This window comes from Callorhinus ursinus, unplaced genomic scaffold (genome assembly GCF_003265705.2).
Source record: "Callorhinus ursinus isolate GAN/ISIS: 27379988/994484 unplaced genomic scaffold, GSC_fseal_2.0 scaffold987, whole genome shotgun sequence".
Classification (NCBI taxonomy): Eukaryota; Metazoa; Chordata; class Mammalia; order Carnivora; family Otariidae; genus Callorhinus; species Callorhinus ursinus.
This window is the reverse complement of record NW_027398042.1, coordinates 6,638-14,350: the sequence shown is the minus strand read 5'-3', so window position 1 is coordinate 14,350 and position 7,713 is coordinate 6,638. Positions and strand designations below refer to the sequence as shown.

General features: G+C 43.0%; 1 non-coding gene across 1 annotated transcript; it reads right to left on the bottom strand.

The window, feature by feature from the left end:
* Positions 1–1,113: 1,113 nt before the first annotated feature.
* Positions 1,114–1,220, bottom strand: LOC141372092 (U6 spliceosomal RNA). Its single transcript, XR_012377421.1, has one exon. It is a non-coding gene; the product is annotated as a U6 spliceosomal RNA (small nuclear RNA).
* Positions 1,221–7,713: the final 6,493 nt, after the last annotated feature.

The following is a 7,713-nucleotide window of genomic DNA, read 5'->3' as shown; positions in this document are numbered from 1 at the left end:
TTTATTTATTCGACAGAGAGGGACACAGCGAGAGAGGGAACACAAGCAGGGGGAGTGGGAGAGGGAGAAGCAGGCTTCCCGCGGAGCAGGGAGCCCGATGTGGGGCTTGATCCCAGGACCCTGGGATCATGACCTGAGCCGAAGGCAGACGCCTAACGACTGAGCCACCTAGGCGCCCCAGACACAGTCTCTTTCAGACTCAAAATGCATCCACTCTTAACTAGAATGTAATAAACACGTTCTCGCTCTTCAAATGCAAGTAGTCAGAAGCTAGTCGATTTTGTAACTCTGTCTCTCAGGGCCATGACTTGGAAGAAACAGTGATGTTCAGGCCGCCCTGAAGTAAGAGGACAAGCAGTTATCTCTGCATCTGGTTCCCAAAGAGACCTCTTTCCTGCCTGTATATTCAGTGATCATGTCCAAATCACAAAGCAACACTATTTATTCATTTAATATTTCTTCATATTTTAAGATTATTCAAATCCTTTAGAAATCTGACATCTATGTCAAATGGAGAACAACTTATTACATTGTTTTGTTTTGTGATAGTGGCTACAGCATTCTGAGGCAGAGTGCATGTACAAAAGAGTCATCTAAACACCATTGTCTCATCTCCTTGCTGAGGAGGGATTACTGTTTCTTCAAGTGATTGCTGGGACTGTTGTGCATGAGGAATTGATGATATATCTGAAAAAAAATTGTGAAATGCAAAATTCAGAGAGCTATTAATAATGATTATGTAATTATTCAAAGATAGTGGTAGAAATAGCTCTGGAGAAATATCAGTGGAGGGTGAAAAAGGTAAGACATCAGATAATTTTTAACAGGACACACTTAAGTCTGAGAAGAAACAAGAGTTAAGCTGGAGCTCCTGGATGACTCAGTAAAGCATGTGGCTCTTGATTTTGGTTTGTGAGTTTGAGCCCCATGTTGGACCTAGAGTTTACTAAAAAAAAGAGAGAGAGAGAGAGTTAGGCTGAGTCCAATCTTTTTTTTTTTTTACATTTTAAGTATCTTTTAATTTTATATGTCAATTGTATTTCAATAAAGCCATAAAAATATTTGAGGGAACACAAATATTCATTCCATAACACCAATGTTTCTTTCTTTTTCAAAAATAGGGAAAGCTTCACGAATTTGCGTGCCATCCTTGCGCAGGGACCATGCTAATCTTCTCTGTATCGTTCCAATTTTAGTATATGTGCTGCCAAAGTGAGCACGAGTCCAATCTTTTTTTTAAAGATTTATTTATTTATTTATTTGTCAGAGAGAGAGAGAGCAGGGGGAGAAGCAGGCAGAGGGAGAAGAAGGCTCCCCACTGAGCAGAGAGCCCCATGTGGGACTCAATCCCAAGACCCTGAGATCATGATCTGAGCCCAAGGCAGCTGCTTAACTGACTGAGCCACCCAGGCGTCCCCAAGCTGAGTCTAATCTTGGCATTGTGATTCTTTTTAATCAATTTCATCCTAGTGGATTTGTAGACTTTCTCATTGTAGTTTTAACTTATAATTTCATAATGACTAGTGTTCTATAACTTTTCTAGGCCTAATGACCATTAAAAATGTTCTTTAATGTAGGTTTTGCTCAAATATGTTGTCTGTATTATTTTTTGTATTTTTCTCATTGATTTCTATGATTTTTTAAAAAGATTTTGTATTTATTCATTTGAGAGACAGCACAAGCAGGGGGAGAGGCAGACAGAGAGGGAGAAGCAGACTTCCCACTGAGCTGGGAGTCCAACGTGGGGCTCAATCCCAGGACCTGAGATCATGACCTGAGCCAAAGGCAGATGCTTAACCATCTGAGCCAGGCAGATGCCCTATGATTTCTTTTATATATAGTCCTTCAGTTAGATGTTCACAAATTTGTTTCTACCATTCTGTGTTACATTTTTTTTTAAAGATTTTATTTATTTATTTGACAGAGAGAGACACAGCGAGAGAGGGAACACAAGCAGGGGGAGTGGGAGAGGGAGAAGCAGGCTTCCCACGGATCATGACCTGAGCCGAAGGCAGACGCTTAACGACTGAGCCGCCCAAGCGCCCCTGTGTTACAATTTTTATTTTTTATTTATTTTTATTATTTATTTATTTATTTATTTATTTTTATTTTTTAAAGATTTTCTTTATTTGACAGAGAGGGACACAGTGAGAGAGGGAACACAAGCAAGGGGAGTGGGAGAGGGAGAAGCAGGCTTCCCGCAGATCATGACCTGAGCCGAAGGCAGACGCTTAACGACTGAGCCACCCAGGTGCCCCCCCATGTTACAATTTTTAATAAGCATCTTTTGAGTTATTCCAATGTTTTTAGGGTCATCTTTACTTTTTTTTTAAAGATTTTATTTATTTATTTGAGAGAGAGAGAGAATGAGAGATAGAAAGCATGAGAGGGAAGAGGGTCAGAGGGAGAAGCAGACTCCCTGCTGAGCAGGGAGCCCGATGGGGGACTCGATCCCGGGACTCCAGGATCATGACCTGAGCCGAAGGCAATGCTTAACCAACTGAGCCACCCAGGCGCCCGTAGGGTCATCTTTACTTTTACTAGCAATTCTTCAATACTCCAATGTCTTAGTTAAGACATCCTTTTATTAAATTTTCCCAATTCAATTTAATGTGGAGGTTCTTTCTCCTGATTGATTCCTAACTAATAATGGATTAGTTCTGGCAGTAGCCCTAGTAGATAAACCCCTATGGATGGGATTTGGGAATTGATTTGACCAAGCCCTTGGGCTTGAACGAAGTGCTGAACACCTAGCCAAGAGGAAATGGGATGCTTATGACCCATGGTATGCATAGACATCATAATGAATCCATTACCTAGGGTCGATTATGATGAAGTGGCAACTGCAGTACATGCCTGGGACCAAGTGGGTGCTGCAATGAGTATTAAGGCAGTGATGGTGACTACAAGGAGTTTGGTCTGGGAAGGATTCGAATTTACATTATTGCTTACAAAGTGAAAATGGTAAGCTCAAAAACATTATCTCTCAGCTGAAGTCTCCATATGAGAAAGAGATTCTATGATAGCCCTAAAAGAAACTCTGTAGCTGCAGGATTCCTATTGCTGAAAATCAAAGCATTAAATCTATAACTTGCTGAGTTACAATGACTGTTGAATACACAATCTCACAATGTTTCTCATGTGAAAGGGTGTTGGTTCATAAAGGGGGATTCTGAATGCTGGAGTGGGGTCATCTCGTTGGATACAAAGAAACTGACAATCTGGATTCTAAGTTAACCTGAGTCTCTCTTACCAGGTGTCTGAAGAGACTAGCCTTCTGCTAATACCCCCTGGGGCAGATGGTCTATAAAGGAATGCTAATTTTCTACAAGACTCATCACAACAACCTAAAACTAGTATCAACTCAGCATGATTCAAGGAAATAAGAGGAAATAATGGCTGGATAAAAAAGAGACCCCTCACAGACCCCAAACCTGCAACCCTCCCGACCTGGCTGCCCATTGCTTTGGGTCATGAAAACAGCGCCTCCACAAGCTCAGCACAGCTACCAAGTTCTCCTTAAGATAGGAGGAAGCTAAACCTGAGTTCTCTGAGCTCTCTGGTGTCCACCTGCCCCGGGGGGAGGGAGGTGTTCTCTGTCCTCAGTCCCTTGCCAGATGCCACGGTGTTGGAGAAGGTCACCTCTCTCCCAGACACCTTGGCTATCCAGGGAGCACCTTTGGATTAACTGAGCAAAAAGTAATGGGAGTTTGTAGATGTATGAAAGGCACTGCCAGCCATCATATATGGTGGGGCTCAGTGAAATGTTGCTGCTTTCTACCCCTAAGCTAGGATGTTCCTGAGTAAGAATAGGACTGGGGAAAAACAAAACAAAACCAAACCTTGGCCAAATATCAGGTAGTCGTCTTAGGACTGGATACTCTGGTCAACAAATGATGCTAACTTACATATATTGTAAACTATTGGGCCATTACCTAAAAATTGTCCATTCAGGGTAAAGAACTTTGGGACCATCTTACTTCACAGACACCCAAAATATAAATAAAAATCACCACATTACAAGACCTTCCAAGGACACTCCTTATTCCCTTGGGAGTTACAGACATGACTGATAGTAACTAATGCCACAGATTTTAACACAATCGGTTGAATGCCCATTTTCTAGGAATATGTCTCCTCCACAAAAAGTTACAAACTCAAGGGACACTGAGGAATTTCAGCTAACTCAGAATACCACGAAGGTAAGGAAAAGAAAGGAAAGCAGGGCTACAAATAGGATAATGAGGGACAGGATTTAGCAGGATTCATTGAGGAAACGTTAGGCTTATCATAAATTACCTAATGCCAGAGTTCCTAAGTGGACCCTGCAATACTGTTTATACAGAGGGCAAAAAAGAAAGAAAATTCTGGTTCACTAATGGCTTTCTTTCCATACTTGTTACGAACAGGCTTCCTAATTCAATTTAGACTCCAAGTTGACTACCTGAAAGATTATTCAGGTAGGGTATCTTAGGTAGATCCATCAGTTGCTAGAATGTCAGCGATACTCTGTGTCTTCAAGTATGTGAAATACAAATTAAAAATAAGAGGCTTAATTCTCCCTGTTGAAAATGGGGAGAGACACTCCCCCTCCATTTTGTCATAGCATTTAGCTTAGAGGACTTGCAAACTCTTCCTTATCTCTTTAAAGCATCTCTTTAAAGACTATACAGGCCTTTTGCCAGTTGGGCTTCTTTTTCCCCCAGATTCAGGACCCAGGATTGTCTTTCATCAGCAAATGGGAGCCGACTTCTTTAAGATGAAAGATCTTGGGTGCCTAGCTGGCTCAGTGGGTAGAGTGTGCGACTCTTGATCTTGAGGTCATGAGTTTTTGCCCGATGCTGGGTGTGGAGCCTACTTTTAAAAAAATGGAAAGATCTTGAGGGCCATCATTTTGAAATGCAGACATCAAGGGAGATAGCAGGTTTATCTTTCGGCTCCTATGGGAGGATAGGAACCTAACTTTGGTGAGTGCCTTGTTTTCAAAAATACTACTTCCTGTCATACAGATAAAAGAAGTTTATTTTACCTCTGGATAAGCTCAATAAACTAACATACATGATTGCTCCAAACAAGGTAAAGTTAGGATAAACTATGTGTGACAAATGATGCTGTCAAGTGACTTTACTTGAGGACTAGTTCTGTTTATCTGAAAACGTGTATGTAATGGGTTCTGTCCGCCTGTCTGTGTAACAGTGATTTTTTCCCCCATGTCTTTGCAATTTCTTAGCTGATTCTTTTTAAGGAAAGAGTTTATTTATTTATTTATTTATTTATTTATTTATTTGAGAGAGAGAAAGAGAGAGCTCCAGCTGGGGGAGGGGCAAGGTAGAGAATCTCAAGCAGACTCCATGCTGACTGCTGAGTCCAACACAGGATCAATCTCAAATCCTAAGATAATTACCTGAGCTGAAATCAAGAGTTGAATGCTTAACCGACTGAGTCACCCAGGCGCCCCTTTTAGTTGATTTCTTGTGGTGCACATTACAGTCTGGCCTTTTTTTTTTTTTAAGATTTTATTTATTTATTTGACAGAGAGACACAGCGAGAGAGGGAACACAAGCAGGGGGAGTGGGAGAGGGAGAAGCAGGCTTCCCGTGGAGCAGGGAGCCCGATGCGGGGCTCGATCCCAGGACCCTGGGATCATGACCTGAGCCGAAGGCAGACACTTAACGACTGAGCCACCCAGGCGCCCCTTAGTCTGGCTTAATACTTATTCAATAATGTGGTATAAGAAGAAATATATTTGGTCTTGGTCCCCTGTGCCCTGTTCTGGCACAAAGCGCCTACAACCCCTGTCATCTCCTGAGTGATAGGAGTATCTTGTGTCATTCATAAGGAGCCCCCTTTTGAGCATACCTGAATTTATGATAAAGAAGTGTGTTAGGGTGAGGGCCCTAAATAGAATCAGGATGGGGAGTGGTCATCAGAAACACTGGGGTTAGAGGGGCGCCTGGGTGGCTTAGTCGTTAAGTGTCTGCCTTCAGCTCAGGTCATGATCCCAGGGTCCTGGGATCGAGCCCCACATCAGGCTCCCTGCTCGGTGGGAAGCCTGCTTCTCCTTTTCCCACTCCCCCTGCTTATGTTCCTGCTCTCACTATCTCTCTCTGTCAAATAAATAAATAAAATATTTAAAAAATTAAAAAAAAAAAGAAACACTGGGGTTAGAGGCTTGGAACTTGCAGCCCCATCCACTACCTTCCAGGAAGGGGCTGGAGCTGGAGATTAAAGCTCTATAAAAACTCCTGAACAAGGACAACTGAGGAGCCTCCAGATCTGTAAACATGCCTGGGGGTGGTACACCAAAGTTCCATGAGGACAGAGGCCCCTGCACTGGAGACCCTTCTGCACCTCACCCCATGTACTTCTTCATCTGCCTGTAAACATACTCCCCAGGGTTCTGTGAGCCACCCCTGCAAGATAATCAAATGAGAGGAGGGGTCGGGAGAACCTCTGATTTACAGCCAGTCAGTCTGAAGCACAGGTGACCACCTGGATCTGTGACTGGCATCTGAAGGGGACAGTCATCCTATGGGACTGAGCCCTTAACCTGTGCGATATGATGCTATCTCCAGGTGGACAGAGGCAGATGGAGTGTGGAGAGGATGATTGTTTTACGTCCCCAACAGTCCCCACCACACACGCCTGCAGGCACAAACCTCATCACCCATCTCCTCACTAGCTAGTGTGCAGGATTATGGGTGAGGGTGATCAGTTGGACAGTGTCAGAGACTCAATAAGCAGCACCCAGGACATAGCAATCTCTAATGAACAAAGGCCTCAGCAACGTCAACAAATAATCACAAGGCAAGTGAGACCTGTGGGTTAACAGGCATTTGAGACAGCTACTGTAGGGTGTCAGGATACATTCTGGATCCTAATTGTAATACATATGGCTTAAGAAACATTTTTTTAAAAAGATTTTATTTATTTATTTGACAGAGAGAGACACAGCGAGAGAGGGAACACACACAGGGGGAGTGGGAGAGGGAGAAGCAGGCTTCCCGCTGAGCAGGGAGCCCGACGCTGGGCTCAATCCCAGGACCCTGGGACCATGACCTGAGCCGAAGGCAGACGCTTAACGACTGAGCCACCCAGGCACCCCAAGAAACAACATTTTTGAGTTAAATTGATAAAATGGAGCATAATGACATTTTGTCATATTTAAAAATATGTTGGTTGATGGCTATTGGGGTTATGAAGTAGCCCTTACATTTCAAAAATTTATCTTCAGTAAATTCTTATGCATTAAGTATAATGTCTGACTAAATAACCTACTAGTATATGTGAGGACAGATCAAACAAGAATGGCTATGAAAAATAATAGTGGAAGACTGGAGGAGTCTTGACCTTGCTTCATTAACACAGTGTTTTCCTTTCTTGTATATGTTTGCAAATAGCTAGGAGAAGTGATAGAATGTGCCTTGGGTTTCTTCAGGCAGCTATACCAAAGTACCACAGACTGGGTAGGTTATACACAACAAAAATGTGCTTCTCACATTCCTGGAGAATGCATGCTGGAGATCAGGGGACCAGTGTGCTCAGGTGAGGGCCATGTTTGGGGTGCTGATCTGTTGCATCCTCAACATGGTGGAAGGGGTTGTGATCTCTCTGCAACCTCTTTTATGATGAGGACATTAATCCCATTCATGAGCGCTCCACCTTATAACTTAAGCACCTCCCAAGGGCCCCACCTCTTAATACCATCACCTT